General features: G+C 37.8%; 1 long non-coding RNA gene across 1 annotated transcript; it reads left to right on the top strand.

Moving 5' to 3' along the window:
• The first annotated feature begins 12,907 nt into the window (after positions 1–12,907).
• LOC149557550 (uncharacterized) lies at positions 12,908–16,734 on the top strand. The gene is made up of 3 exons (XR_016352401.1): positions 12,908–14,249; positions 15,108–15,947; positions 16,069–16,734. It is a non-coding gene; the product is annotated as an uncharacterized LOC149557550 (long non-coding RNA).
• The last annotated feature ends 264 nt before the right edge of the window (positions 16,735–16,998 follow it).

Consider the following 16,998-nt stretch of genomic DNA (forward strand, 5'->3'; position numbering starts at 1 on the left):
AAGAAAGCCTTTTGTTCTAGATAGCATCAGGCCATTGGATTTCAGCAGTTTTGATTATGAACCTAGGAAGTTATCTCCAAAGCTTTCACAACTGGTACCAAAGTTCCATGGAGAGTGGGATGAATCGGCAATTCGACATTTGGATACATTCTACACATTTATATAAGATTATGAGATTTGTGCGGAAGATCAAGTGATGAAGTTGTTTGCCAAAATATTAAAGGACGATGCAAGACAAGCATACGAATCATTACCCACATAGCGTATCTCGTCTTGGAAAGAGTTTGAACAATGGTTCCTATATGAATTTTATGATACAAGCGAGGAAGATGACATGTATTATGAACAATATGAAGACCAAAATTGCAACATGGAAGAGGATCCTGACATGTCTCCACTTGATGTCTTTTTCAAATTGGAAAGGTATGAGGGTGAGACTTCAGCACATTTATTTTTTAGGGGGATGAACACTTATCATGAGATTCCATTGAACCTCAAACCTCCTTACATGGAATTTCTAAACAAAATTGTTAAGTTGAGAATCTTGCCAAAGGACCCTGACATAAAGCTTCTTCTTCAGATATGGGATCAAGCCATTAAAGATGAAGCAAAAGATACTAAAGTAAAACAAGAACATAGTAATGTTTCAAATTCAAACATAGAGGAAATGAAAGAAGAAGTCGATCATGATGAGACTGGTAAAGAATCAGACTGTGAAGAATTTGAAAATAAGGAAGAGGATTCTCTCAGCGTGAGTGAGATTTCAGCCTTGTTGGACATAGAATATCAAAAGTATGTTGGGAAAGGAGGTCAAATTTTTCTTCTAATACACAAAGAAAAGCATACCAGTGAGACAACAAAAATGTCCTTTGAAACTTTCAATGAACAAGAAAATCCATTCATCTTGTCAAATCCTTATTACTTTCATGAGAAGGAAGCCAATGAACCAGAAGGAGCATACAGTTATCAAGATGATATATTTGTTGAAGATGTGCATTCTAATCAAAGTATAGAAGGACATTTCGAAGACAATATGAACATACATGAAGAAGAAGATGCATCCAGGAAGGATTACAAAATCATTTCAGATCTGTTATGCAGTGAAACAATAGAGAATCTTGATAGAATATTTTATGAAGTTGAAATAAAACAAAGTACAACATATGAACATGAAGAAGTTTCAGATGAAAGTTCTCCTAAAGATATGCCCGAGGTCTCTACTTTCTCAAATCCATTGTTTGAAGAGGATTTTCTCTGCAATCAAGTCCATTAGCATCATGATGAAGATAGCATGCCTGATGACAGTTTTGAAGTGGATAAAACTCATGATGTGCAACTAGAAGATGAAATATATATTAATTCATCTTATGGTGAGCAAGAACAATCATACGAGAGGGATTCTGAAAATTCTCCAACTATCATATTTGATCATATTTTCGATAAAAGAGGAGTAATAGTTTCTGAAAGTGAGCAGTCTTCAAAGCCTTTTTGTTATGAGGAACAACATCTAGAGTATGAAGATCAAGCAAATTGTGCAGAAAAGATTAGTCTAGGTGCTTGTATAATTGGTCAAATGCATGAGCATAAGGATTCTTCATTCAACAAAGACCACATTGCGCCTGATAACTTCTCAATAGCAAAACAAAAGTCAAATACCAAGGATTGCATTCATGAAGTAGAGACAGTAAGTATTGATCATGATTGTGATGCATTTGATACAGGTATGGAGTATAAGAAGCATACTGAGGTAAGTATTCCTAAAGACTATAATAATATTTGTTAATAATACGCTTAAGGAAATACTTCTAAAATTTTCTCACATTTCTTTTGGGGATTTTTCTTTTATGCATAGTGATCAAATAATTGAAGCAAGAGATATCATATTTGGATTAAATGATAATGAAATTTATTTCTTTTCTATCGATCTTGTTGATAAGACAAAGATAAATTCTAATCCAAAACAAGTGATGAAGGATGATGAGAAATTATGCAGTGGTCTGAATTTCACTCAAACAGCTAATCAGGCAAAGCTAGGATATAATACCATGATCAGAAGCAATGAGTTATTACGGGATCAAAAACGGGTGTTTGACAGAGGGAAGAGTAAATGTTCATTTTTTTGGGGTGGCTTGGGGCCACCCAATTTCATGCGCATCATGGTAAGCATGGATGCTTGGTCTGCTTCTCCAGAGATAATTGGAATCTCACTATGCACACAAGGAGCACATGTCCCCAACAAGAACCACAGATGGAGCCCTATTTTTAGTCTCCCTTTTTTTGAGAGTGAATGAACACAATAAGTTGGTGCTTTTGATGCCTCAAGAGAGTGGACAGGTTCGATGTACAGAATTTCAAGCACAATGTGTTTCTTTTACCTGAAATGCTGAAAATTTCCAAAGTATCCTAGCTGATCAAACTCTTGGTGAAAGAGAAAATGTACTTCTAGAAGATAGGCCATTCTCAAAGTCTTGTTGTGAAGAGAAACAATATTTGAAGTATGGGGCAGATTGTGTAGAGAAGGGCATTCAAGAAGATGTTTGTGCAATTGATCAAATACATGACTATGGGGATTTTCTATTCAGCAAAGACCACATTGCACCTCATGATCTCTCAAAGGCAAGTAAGACGGATGCCAAAGACTTCATTGATGAAACTGAGCTAATGAATATTCTTGATGAGAATGGCGCACCTACTACAAGTTTGATCTTTGGGCAGCAGATTGAAATGATGAAAATAAAGCATATCATGATCAGAAGAAAGAAAGTGTTACATGATCAGAATTGGGTGTTCGATAGAGGAAAGGATTGATGTTCACTTTTTGGGGGGCTTGGGGCCACCCAAATTTTACCGTGCATCATGTGAAGCATGGGTGCTCGGTCTGCTCCTCCAGAGATAGCTGGAATCTCATTATACTTACAGGGAGCATATGTCCCCAATAAGAGCCACTGATGGTGCTCAAATTTTAGTCTCCATTTTTTTGAGAGTGAATGAACATAATAAGTTGGTGCTTTTGATGCCTCAAGAGAGTGGACAGGTTCAATGTACAGAATTTCAAGCACAATTTGTTTCTTTTACCTGGTGATCTTTTATACGTAGATTATAAACAAAACCTATGAGACTCATTTGATCATTTGGTGGACAGCATAAAGGCCTTGAGTGAATACAAAACGAGTACAAAATATAAATATCATTGCAAATACAATATATGTCTATGCATGCATGTGTAGGTTTGCAGAATAAAGATATCAGCAGGGACAATATTCACATTTCTAAGTGTGTCAAGCTCAGACTTGCACATTCAATAATAAGAAACTTGCTACCAATAGATATACTTAACATCAAACTGTCCATTATGCCATTTACTTGTTAAAACAAGTCTCACCTGTAGCATTTCACTCCCAGCCAAATTTCTGAAAAGCACAATCAGAAAGATAAACAAATAATCCACAAAAGCACTAGTCCATAGCACTTATTCAGAATTGAAATAAGTTTTCTCAGACTACAAATGATAGGATATTTAACAGTTCTAAAATTATGTAATCTGGTTATCGTTGCTAGCAGAATGGTGTGAGGTAAATGCCTTCAATTACCGAAATTGACACATAAACTTGTGGCGGGCCATCTCCAGTTGGGGGCATGAATCATGTGAGATGGAGAATTTTGTTGAAACGCACAGAGGATGTGAAAGTCTGTATTCTTATCAAGGATCTCATCATTTCCGTATCAACGATTAGAGAGGCTTCAAAGATAGCAAGAACAGATGACATACAGATTTAGTTCTTTGCACAGAGAGCCATTGAGTATACCAATTAATATTTGAAACGAATTCATGAAGCCTACAGGTGCAGACAGAAGTTTCATCAAATGAGTCAAGGGATGAATACCATCGCAAAGAGAATGTGCCGCAGTCAGACAAATCGAAGCTGTATGCACCAAAACGGAGATATGCAAAGGTGGTATTAACTACATACTTCGATAAGGATTGAAGATTGAGAAGGGAAAACGTTTGTTCTTTTCTCAACTGACAGCAAAGCGATATTTGGTGATGCCGAGAACTAGTGAAACGTGGAAGACGAGGAACTTCATCGATTGATCATTAAACAAAAATCATCACCCGTGCTCGACAGATGAATAATGTTCCAACGGCAATGACCAAATATCTTGATTTAATAAAAAAGCGGGGGAAGCCACAATAATATTAAGTGTGAAGTTTATTATGCAATCAAAATAAGGATATTTTATTAATGAAGCAACGCGATTAAATAAATAATATGACTTTTGAATTTAAAAGGTCACATCCTATTGTATACACAATATAAATAGTTGTAGAGATTTTTCATTTTGGGAAGGCATATTTGGAACATTCATATTCTACAAAAATTATATTATATTATTTGTATAAAAGGATAAGGAGTTCAATATGACTTTGTAATGTAAATTCAATTATTTTATTTTTATAATAAAATAAAATATTTTTTGTTTATTTTTAAATGACATGAAGATTTAAATTGCAGATGAATCATCCTTTGTAATTATTTTTTGAAATTCTGTATAGAATTTAAATATTGGATAAGTGGACATAGTCATTTAGCATCTTGAATGTGATCATCACAAATATTGTGAAATATATAGTTGTTTCTGTATTCGTGTCTAATTTGTCTCCCTACCAGAGGAGTTGAAGTTCAATCTTGTTTAATTTAAGATTGCATATATATTTAATTTGTCGCATCTTGATTATTTAATTGTTGGCAGTATAAGTGCATAAGAATTTTATAAAGTTGTCCATGAAAATTAACTGAAGTTGACTCTATTGCCTCGATGAGCAGAGGCATTAGTCTTTCTATTATTGAAGTCAAAAAATCTATATATTCCTTCTACAAGCATTAGATCCATCATTAAAACCTTATACAATTCATTCAATTCAAACACTCAACATTCAATTTCATTTTAATCAAGTTCAAGGACCTTGCCAGTCGGAGAACTCCAAAGCTTAAATTCGCTTTAGAAAAGCTCTGAACTAAGTAATCAGGTTAGAGGAGGTCTACCTGCCTAGGTGTAGAGGAGCATGAAGTGCAGGAGAATCGAGAAGTATTCTTGTTCGTTGGCCATAACTAATTGCTGAATCCTATCGAAAAAGTGGCAAGCTCTTGGATTTCCAATCTACGGTTTTGGGAACCAGCAGGTACAACATTCGGTTCAATAAAATCCCTCCATCTGGGGGACAAAATTGGGTATATAGTCCCAGAGTGGATTGAGAAGCCAGATATTGAAGATTTTAGTACAATATACAGTAGCCAATGGGGAGGTGAGCTTCCAAACACAGTCATACTTCTCCCTCTACGCCTCGAGAAGGTGGAAGGTGTGAGGAAACAACTTGCGAATATCCATCTAGAGGTCATTTTGTTTATGTCCAAAATAAGAAGACTCCGCGTCCGTGAAGATGGCCAAGACCAAAACCCCACGGTGAATGCAGTCTCTGTGTCCAAGGAAATAGGATTTCAGAACATGAAGGATGAGGGGAGTGAATTATTTATTCTTCATCTGTCAATAGAAGAAAATGGGAAATCCAATGGGGAATGTGGTTATTACATGTGGAGGCAAATATTTCTAGTGAGATTGGAGAATCAGGTAGACGAGAGAAAAGACATCGACAATTGGGTAATAACACTTGTCTTTCCTCGCGAAGATTCAGTTACCACTGGCAACAGGGTAGGTGCTGGTATTTATGAATTTCTTGCCACAGAAGTAGTGACAGGATTCCCCTCCATAATTCAGGCAGATTTTTTATTGCCATGCTCGAGGGAAAGCATTCTCTGGGACAACAATTGGAATGAAGGGATTCTAGATTGTATTCCCTTGGCATTTTGTGTAGCTTTCCTCTCTCTTATGAAGAGTGTGGGAGAGGCTCCTCCCCTTGCAAGATCATATTGCTTCAGATATCTCCCCATTGATATCCCCTCTTATCTGCAACTAAGACAAATTCAGGATGTCATCCAGGCCAAGCTTAGGACAGAGAAAGTCGTCTTGTGTGAACTTGAAAATGCATATTGCATGCCAATTCAAGCTCGCAAAACACTTCCCGACTTTAGACAAATATTAGAGAAAGCAACCTAACAAGGTTTGGAAAAGCCCATTCCTCTGTGGTCTAATGGAGTGTTCATAATATACTCTTTCCTTGATGAATCAACTCGTTTGGATTTCTTGGGAGTGGACTATGTGGGTTTGGAATGGTACTACACATGTATTCAATGTAGACCTTGTTGGATTTTAGGGCTCTCTGAGGATTTATATGTCCAATTGCTTAGCTTTATTGTTGATCATTGGAACAGAGGAATTTCGAGCTCTCTCCAGAATTTTCCTCTTTTCAAGTTTGATGATGGCTCCTGTGGTGAGGGGTGGGTAAGTTTGACAATGGCTCTTTCCAAGGGGAACAAAATATTCATTTCCTCTGAAGAAGGAGATATTGCATGGTTGACAAGGTGGAATAAAGTGCCGGGAAGTGCTCAACATTACAAGTTCATGACAAATGAAACACAAATGGTCATGAAGCACTTGGGCTACTATACACAGTCACAGTCTCAGCATTGGTTAGATGGATATGCTGGGATCACCTATCTTTCTATTTCAAGTTTTAGTAAACAGCTTTTGGAAGATGTAAAGGCATCTACAAGGAACGAACTCATAGTAAATGTGTCTCATTTTTTGCATTTCTCGTTTGTCAATGGTTATATGGATGAGAGAGAGATGCTCGATTTTTGCAAGGAAATGCCTTTAGCTACTGAGTTGGGATCCATCGTAAGTAGTAGATTCAAAGCCAAACTTTTCCCTTGATTTATGGGCAAGTGGCACAAGCTACTAGGAAACAATCCATGAGTTGTAGAAGGGATTGTTGCACTGTCACCTACCTACGTGAAACCAAATGCAAGTGGATTGAGAGGGGAAATGGAAGAGGAACTTGAGAAGTTTATGAGAGATGGGCTTCGAGCAGTGGACCTTCCCAACCTAAACCCCCCAACGTTCCATTGCCTGCAGTTTCCTCTCCCATCACAGGAAATCAAGTTGTTTTTCTTTTAGAGTGGATTCAATCTTTGTTTGGGTCCTGCCTCAATGATTCCAATGTAGTATAATGGAAGGGAAATGGCTAAAATCCCACCGGGGGTATGAGTACCCAAACAAATCTTTCTTGTACAATACTGAATGGTCTCAGGCTGGTGTAATGTTCAAGGACCTCCCTTTTATAGATTCTAGTTTTTACAAGCTGTGGAACAGGAACATTAATTACTTCAAGAGAGCCCTCCAACTGATTGGGGTGGTGGTTGAGTTTGGAAAGGGATGTGAAACACTTGCCAAAATGGTTCAGATGCACACAGATCTCAAAGTCATAACAAGGCTCTACAAATATCTTCACCATTTCCATTGGCGGCCTAGGGACTACAACTCCCTCAAAATTTGCATTCCACATAGTGATGGGCTTGTGGAGTGGAAGGATTCCAAAATGTGTGTAGTGCATGATGACAATGGCCTCTTCTGTGGCAGGCTACAAATCCTGGAAGTGTTTTATGAAGACACTCTACTTCCCTTTTTCTCTAGCTATCTTGGTGTGCTTCTGCATCTCGTTATTGAGGACTACTGCAATTTGTGGATGGACTGGATTGTGGGTAATCATACGGTCACTGACCAGGAATGTTGCTTGGTTTGGAGGAATATTCTGAAGCAGTGGAGTCTATCACCTTCAGGTTGAATAGGGAAATTTGGAAAACAGGGTCTAAGGTTCCCAGCGCACACATCCGATGGGCATATTCAGTTGTGTGGACCTAATGAAACTTTTATTCCCACTGACCTTACATTGACTCAGTTATTCAAGATAGCTTCTACAAAGATCAAGTTTGCGTGGTACCCAGACCCTTCACATCCGAAAATACCCTTGGATTCACTGTTCTCAATGTATGAGTCTCTCAGAGGGCGAAAAATATCACAGGCAATAGAGAAAAAGGAGTAGTCTGTTTTAGGTGATATCTCTCTGCACAGGCCTCAAGCAGGGGAGGGATTGTTGGGGAAAGGTTTGTATATGATTATCCTTGGATATCTCGCATCTCCATCCTTCAAGTTTTCATCTGATAAAAGACATTAAATTGTGAGAGCTCTTTGGAGTCTTTGGCTTACGAAGCCATTTAACCGTTTGCAGTTGTGTACACTTTGGGAGTCACAAGTGAAGATAGTGAGACAAAGCACATTAATGTGACTGCACACTCTGTTGTGCACTGAGAAAAAGATGTGAGGAAGATCTTGATACAGAAATTTGAGCCTCACTATTGAATTGGCTAAGGTAGTTTTAGAAGGTCTGTTATCAGAGCATCCAGATCTAGTTGCAGGTTTGTGTGAGATGTTGAAGCTTGGGTGCATGGTAGAATTTGATACTGACCGTAGTCAATGATATGCTCCAGCATAAGTGTAATGCCTCGCCAGGAGATCCTTGGAAACAAGGATTCAAATCAAGCCAAGATATTTTTTTTTTACAAGTATGAATGCACAAGACAACATCATACAGGGATCACAAAGATCGCAATGGAAGACTTCAACACAATCCTGACAACCAACGAATCTCCGAACGCCACTACCAAACTGACACACACAAACAAAGCCAACAAAGACAACGCACATGATGAGGGCACAAGAAACAACTACTCATCAACAAAACACCAAGCTGGGGTAAAATGCAGAATCCCGAAATTTGGCTAAGCCTGAAATCCTGAAGCCCTGAAAATTGGCTAAGTCTGGATTTCTGAAGCCCTGAAATTTCCTAGAATCCATAACTTATCTTCGAGAGGTCTGAAACCTATCTCAAACGATTTGTCGCATATATTAAAATATATCTTAAGTATAAGCAACTTATACTTAAACGATATATTTTAAACCCCTAGGAAATCTATTTTGAACCAGGAAGGTGTAAAAACTAAAACGGTGTCCAAAACCAACTTCCGAACTTTCATCCGACAAGCCTAGATAGCCCATGTTTCTCGCGCGAGAAAGAAAACTGGTCTCGAGTTTTGCGCGAGATCTTTCATCGCTTCGCGCGAGAAAGTGCGCACTTCGCGCGAGGACTACTGAGCTTCGCGCGAGAATTCACATTCTCGCGTGAGGATTCCCTACGCGCCGCGCGAAGATTTACATTCTCGCGCGGGAAGTGTATTCTTTCGGGCGAGGAAAATACAATTTCGCGCGAGGAAACAAATCAGCGCGACACAAAACCCAAACAAAAAGCTAAACAAACAAGGAAACCTCCACACCGGGGAGTACCGGATCCACGTAAATCGAGGAATGAACACTCGAGAGCACTAACAACAAGGAAAGAGGAACATCTAACCATCTAAAACATAAAAGCAAAGCACATACTGAAATAAACATTGCAATGAACAAAAATGCATTTCAAAACTAAACAACCAAATAAGTGCGCGGTTCCTCCCAACCGTCAATAGCATCATAAGACCATTGTGGGTCCTAGCCATCCCCCACGCGTAACATCCCAAGCCACCGACCAAATCGTCGGTACTGTCGTAATAGGGACGTCACTACTAAAACATGCAACAATATAAGCACAAGGAAATCTAACATGCTAGTGATAACGCATAAGATAATCCTACAGTAGATAACATCACCTATCACATGCTAAACAACAGTAAGCAACAGATATACTACTAAAGCAAATCACATCATCTAATCATATGCTAAACATCATAATAAGGGAATGCGCCAAATAAAATAACATCATCTAAACATGATATACAAGCATCTCAATGAAAGCATAAATCACAAGAAAGCATACTCCAGAACCCGAAGTACCAAGTGAAGACATCCAACAACGGTCGCACTAGGACAAAGATCATCTCTGTACACCGATCCCTAGTAGTGGTGAAGGTAGTTACGCCTCCCAACCACGTGGAACCCGTAGGTCCACACCCACCGTGCTGATGGAGATAATGATCTAACCACAAACACACAAAAATCACAACATCCATGGCTAACACTCACGCCAGACAGTATGATGGCTGCAACCAAGAACCTAAGACAATGCAAGGAGTACAGGTCCTGGTCAGACACTCAATAGGCTACTATGTAGGGACTAACATCATGGAGAGTCGCTTGGCATCAAAAAGCCCAAGCTAGGACTTGCGCAGATTCAACATCCCTCAACGGAAAGGCTCTTGCACCCCAAACTTTTTTATTATCTTAAGTTTTATTATCATTCACACATTTTATTTAATTTTCACTTAATTAAAGCTTCCTTCGCCAACCCTCTGGGCACAATGATCACCAGGCTACGAAGTAGAAGCCCCCTCCATATGCTACCCTACCCTACCCATGCTCATCCTATGACAAGTGCTCGTGGGCATGCATACTCCCATCCCAACCCCAATGATCATAACTTCCGGCAAATCCACGGAAGATCGGGCCTCGCAAGTCACCCAACAAATGTACGCGCACGTACTCGTGTGTGGCGCACCACCATCACGAAGATCATAACACAAGGACAGGAATGAGAACACAATGCAAAGAAAACACCCAACTGAAAGCAACATGGGAAGGACGGATTCTACATGAATCCCAAAGCCAATAAAACCATACATCATGAAATCACTCAACCGGCCTCAATCCGAGAGTATGGATTCTACACGAATCCCAATGATGTAACAAGACCAAACATCATGAACTCACTCAATCGGCCTTAATCCGAGAGTATGGATTCTACACGAATCCTAGCGTTCACGAAACAAAAGCAAAGGTCCAACAAAAATCATAACAAGTGTAAAATCACTCAACCGAACACAACGTCGGGAGTACGGATGCAACACGCATCCCAATGCAACATAAAAGTGCAAAAGTGGTCTGACTGATATCCAAATAGATCATCAAGGTCCACGACCCACATTATGCCAAGAAAATTCGAGAAAACACGGTGGCACGCAAAACGAGGTAAAAACTTCAAAAATTTGGAAAACTATAAAATTAAAACCCATTTGGCCTTTGGGTTCAAAAACCCCAAAAATCCAAAAATAAATGAAATCGGACATCGTATGCAAAAACGGCCAACATAATGGCGTAAAATCCCAAACCCTCATTCCAAAAAAAAGGGAAATGTTCATACCCGCCCAACCGGGTAGAACTAACATACAGAAACAGAGGGGAACACTAGTGCTCAGCCTCCAAACAAATGGCTACCAAAAACAGAAGCAGAAACGGAGCAGAAACAATAAAACAGGAAAGCCCTACCTCACAGCCAAAAGGGCAAAGCGGGAATCTGAACCATAAAATAAATATTCCGCAGAAGTAGCTGAAAATCGCGGCAATCCAAAGTTTCCCCGAGCCGGATCCAACGAGCCCAACCTTGCGACGATCCCACGCCCGTAGCTCGCACAACGAACAAAACAGTAAATCCTCATGAAGAGGATTTTGGGTTTTACTCTCCAACTTTCCAATTCAAAAGTGAGAAGTGAGGAATTAAATTCCTTTTGGATACTTATTCACTTTTTGGGTGAATAATCGATTAGGGCATTTAACCAGCCAATCCAGTTAAACCCCGAATCGACCCAAACGAAAACAGGCTATTCCTATAAATAGGAATTCATCTATGGCAAAGCTGCCAGAAATTAAAATAAATCAATTAAAAAGCCTGAAAACCCAAAAACACATAAATCTCCTGAACAACTTTCGCGACAAAGCGAAACTCTAAATGCACAGACATGCTTACTGGTCTAATCACATAATGCAAATGAGTTCGGATTTAATAATCACTGAAAGGTTTAAATTAAAACATTTAATTAAGGATATGTCGACCATACAAAGGCGACATTGGTAAAATATGAACGACTGAATCACTAACTCCAAGTGCCACTGCTAGGGATATAAATCCTGCACACTAAACAACACGATCAAGTGCAATTGCATATAATAACATAGCCGAAGCAATAAATGCATTAAATCACCTAATTTAACCATTTATTTAATTATATTAAAATAATCTATTTACATCACTCACGTTCGCAAAAGGCATAGCAACACAAGAATGAAGTAAATAACCATAGCATTAAATCCATCATATAGCGAAATCAGAGGTATGTCCAAATACCAGATAACCAGATATCACCATAAAACACACTGTCATCTCAAAATAGCATCATCATGCAATATGATTAACCGAACAACATAGTAGTCTAATATCTATGATACTGGAATCAAAGAGTAACATTTGACCCTCAGGTCATCTCAAATGTAAAACATCACATAAGAACAGATATCTCTTAGATCAAAATAAAACAAGGTAAATGTCCGCAACACATAACCAAATAATCCAACAAGAACAATCCATTCTAGTTACTTAAGCATTTAATAATGATTGATTACTCTGCATTAAAAAGGCATTTAAAACACATAAGCAAACACAGTCATAAACATGACTAACCACTGCTACAGGTACCCAGTCCAGTGTAGCATGCTAATAGAACATAGTGCAATCTCTGCACACATCTCAAGGTAATAACGAAACAACCTCATGATACCACATCGATCCTGGTAACCACTGGCACAAACCTCAGTGAACCAAAAATCACATCATAATCTCAAAGATTAGTCAAAAGCATAATCAAAGCAACTGATACAAAAACATAAATCCGAACACCTCGACGGTGTAGACCACTCAGGGTCACAATCATGATCCATCACAACAAAAGATCAGCAAGGGTGCATCCATCGGGACAACTTACAAAATTCAAATGGGAGAGGCACTACAATAAGAACCTTCAAATTTTCAAAGAAGATGAGAACTTCCTATCAGGGTTTTTCCAATTGAAGACTCCCTTGAGCTGCATCATCATCATCATCTAAAAGGTCATCAGGGCAGTTCTGGTAGCAGGGGAAAAAGGAAGAGTTTTGACACATCAGCTAGGCCAGCCAAGTCACCTGATTTTGGGGTTGCAAGTAGAGCGGGTTTAATCATGGAGAAAACTCCATAGTTAAGTGCCCTTGAGCTGGAGTTGTACTAGAATGGGTGATCTCGGAAAAGTTCTCCATGCTTCACCTAAATGAACATCACCTAGATTCAATGAGTGCTAAGTGTTCATTCATTCATGAACCAGTAAGTGTTAAGTGTTTCATCATTCATTCATGAACCAATAAGTGTTAAGTGTTTCATTCATGAAAGATGAGTCAGACTGGTATGCTTCTATTTGAGTTCAATAATTTCAATGAATGTCTTATCAGTTTTTCAATAAATATATTTAATGTATCTATATTAGTAATTTTAAGTTTTTTAAAGGACATTTTAATTTGATTTTACTCTCTTCTATAAGTAGATGAGCTCAATTTGTAATTAATAGAACAAACAAGAGTGCAGCCGGAATAATTTTGCAGGGGAGAAGTGGAACTGGAGATTGGTTTTATTTTATTGCATTGTTCTTTCAGGTTCATATTACTTCCTGCAACTCATAGATCCTGATTTTTGGTTAACATTATTAGTTCCTGTCTATGCCACGAAACTATTGGATCCATTAAGTCCAATTATGTAATTAATTAAACCAAGTGGATTTTAGTATTTTTTTACTTATAAGATCTATTATATAGTTTACAATTTTCCTTATATTTTCAGAAACTAATAAGTATTATTTATTTGATATCTTATTGGTTTTGAGGGAAAAAAGCAAAGAGAAAATTTAATTATGGATCAGAAAATTAGAGAAAAAATTCCCGGATACAGATAAATATTAAATATCAATGCAAAGTGCGCAAAGTGCATTGCATGTTTGTCCTTTTTTCAGAGGACATTTAGCATTGTAGGTTCCAGGATTTCTAGAATTTTCTCAAGAGTGAAGCCACACTGAACACATCCTTCACAAACAACAAGGGAAAAAAAAAACTAGGGGCTTTGAAAACAGAGGGTTTGAGTCTGGGGGAAGAAAGCATGGGGCATGTGGGTTCTGCGGACAATGTTCTACTGAAGCAATTCTTTGAGGAATTTAGTGAAGTTCAAAGAGACAGTGAGGTTAACAGGTCCGCTTTAAATTGAACCACAAATCTGCAGATTTTTGAGTTGCAATGGATAGCCACAATTTATTTGTAAGTCTTACTGTATTATTAAAACTATTTCTTTTCAGTTGCTTATAACTCCACTGGATTGTGTTGTTTATGATGCGGTGCGTGTGAGGGAGATGGGAGCTGGAGAGATTGATTCGCCTTCACCATGTCCCAAGGTTTTCTCTGTAAGTTCTTCAAATCGATTGAACTTTGTCATTTTATTGTTCTTTAAAAGGGTTTTTGCAGATTTGATATTTCTAATGCCGATAAGAGATTCTTATGTTCTTGGACGTTTGTGTTGTTTAGTGCATCTGTAATGTAGTGTGGCTTGTTGGAGTACAGAGATTAGACTGCTATTTACTCACATTCAGTTATGAATGCATTTTTGAATATGCCCACATTATGCGCACCCACAAGCAGCATTTGTTGGAAATGCGCATTTCTGCTTATTTCGTAAATTACTGAAATTTTTCTGTTGTTGCATGGACACGGATTTCTCAATGATGTTTTGATCCATAAGGTCAAGCAGCTTGTGCAAATTTCAGAATACTCATTTGTAAGAGGCAATAGTGATTTTGTGTTTCTTTAGATTTCAGGAGGGTTTAAAATTTAAACATACGTGGCCCAGAAATTTCATGTCGGAAATAATATTTCTTAACTGGCACTTTGGTGATCGTGGAAACTTATATAGTCAGATTACAGTGTTGAACAGATATTTAGGAATTGACAAGTTTAAACCTACATTGCCCTCAGTTTGCTCGTGACAGATTTAACTTGTTAACTTTCACCAGAGGCACTGATTTTGAACTCTTTAGCCAATACAAGCACGATTGCAGATCTTTTATTTTCATCTCAGGCTCTGTTGGATGCTTTCAGTCTGGAGGGACTTCTAGTTGTGGTGTTCTAGAGACAAATACACAGATGCAGTAGCAAAAATAAATAAATTTAATTGATAGTTTGTGCCTAATAATTTTTGCCCTCTCTCTCACACAGCTGGGAAAAGATTTCAAATTATTATATGACAAGTTGAATTTTATGCGCAGGGAAAATATGTGCAAAAGAAAACACCATTGTAATCGAAGCTCTTTATTTCTTTGGTGCTTGGAGATAGTGGAATATGCATGTGTTTTATGGGAGTTCATCAGAGTATCTCGTATAGAAAATCAGAACATCTTTCTTGTCTAGAGAACAAGACAAATAATGTATTTTCTTATGATAGGTATTCAATTATATCAGCCAAATTAATGATCATTAATTTAGTTCAAAACATCAAAGGATTTCGAAGAAAATCGACATCATTGGCATTTGAATTTGATTGCTAGTTTTGTGGGCTGATAGAATTGCTATCAAATGGTCCACGGGTTTCTGCCTTTGGAAACTTAACTGGATGAAAGGATTCTTACCATGCACTTCAGATTATTGACCTTTCATTAGGAATTTATCAGCTCAAAGACAATATCTGTTGAGGTTAGATTCCCTTTTGTGATTGGAGGGGAAAGACTTCAATGGGAGGATAATACTGGGCTACCCTCTTTAATGATACATATACTCTGGTGATAGTGCAGATCCTCTCAAGGTATCACTGGCAATTAAATCTTTCATCGTCAGAGAACTTTGGTGCTACACATTTGAAAGAAGACTTGTACAGGAAGTTGCTAAATCTCAGCTTTATCATTTTGTTCAATCTTATTAAAAGGAAATGACAGTGCTATAGATGTGTGCTGGTTACATTGAGATATCTCTACCTTAGGCTCTTCTTGTTGGTTTTAAATATCGTGGCTAATCTAGACTGGAATGGAAGAGCCTTGAAGAACAATTGCACTGCTGCTCTTGGATTCAAATGGATGCTTAATCAAGTGAATTATTCTGCTACTGTTAAAAAGGTTTTTATAATTTTTTTGCTAATTTTTTATGCTATGAGATCTTTGGATGTTAATCAAATTGGCATATTTTTATTTTCTTTTTATCTATTTTCTGCTCATTGGTGCTTGCAATTATCCACAGATCATATTTTACAATGCTGGTTTGTTGTACAATGTCTGCATAAAAGTAGAGCATGGGGAGCTATTTTATGAAGGAGATTTTCGTGTAAAATCTTCTTCTCATACAATTTGTCAACTGCTTTCTGAGGGATTGATGTTTGGAAACATCAGTTTTCTTCAAAAGTCAATCTCAAAGAGTTGGTAGCCACAAAACAAGACTAACTCCGCTGCCAAAGATTCCTCGGACTTACCACTTGCTCCAAGTATGTTGCCCTATGGAAACGCTTCCTGATGGTCTGAATTGTTAGCGATCTCTCTATCGATACTTGCGGTCTGAGTTTTTCTCTAGAGATCTGTATAAAACCGCTGTATTTTATATTTTACTTACTTCCTGATATTTCCTTCTCTAGAGATCTGTATAAAACCGCTGTATTTTATATTTTACTTACTTCCTGATATTTCCTCTAAATATCAAGCTTATCTTCTTGTTTTCATATTAATTGCAATCTACCAGGCCTCTGCTTATGTTTCCAGAGCCAAACTCAAAATTGGATTTTGAATGCCGTTTTGCTCAGCTGCATATTGCAAATTAGCAGGATGCAAATATAATATATTTGCGTGCAAAACCATTGATATGCAACATGACTATAATCTGAAACCAGGTATAATGTATAAGCTATTCGCCTTAGTTTCTATTGTTAAAAGTCCAACTTGCACTACACAACATTTGTATGCTCCTTCCCTCTCTTAGGAACTCATCTGAAATAGCTGATTTATATAGCAATGCATTACCAACAGCTTAACAGGTGGGTTTCTGAGACTATAAAAAAAGTCATATAAATTCTGGCAATTTCTGCTGATGTAATTCTTTCAATTTTTAGTTTTCTGAACTTGAAATTATATAGCAATGCATTACCAACAGCTTAACAGGTGGGTTTCTGAGACCATAAAA

This window comes from Cupressus sempervirens, chromosome 5 (genome assembly GCF_028749045.1).
Source record: "Cupressus sempervirens isolate cs-2001-9-10 chromosome 5, ASM2874904v1, whole genome shotgun sequence".
In the NCBI taxonomy this organism is placed as follows: domain Eukaryota; kingdom Viridiplantae; phylum Streptophyta; class Pinopsida; order Cupressales; family Cupressaceae; genus Cupressus; species Cupressus sempervirens.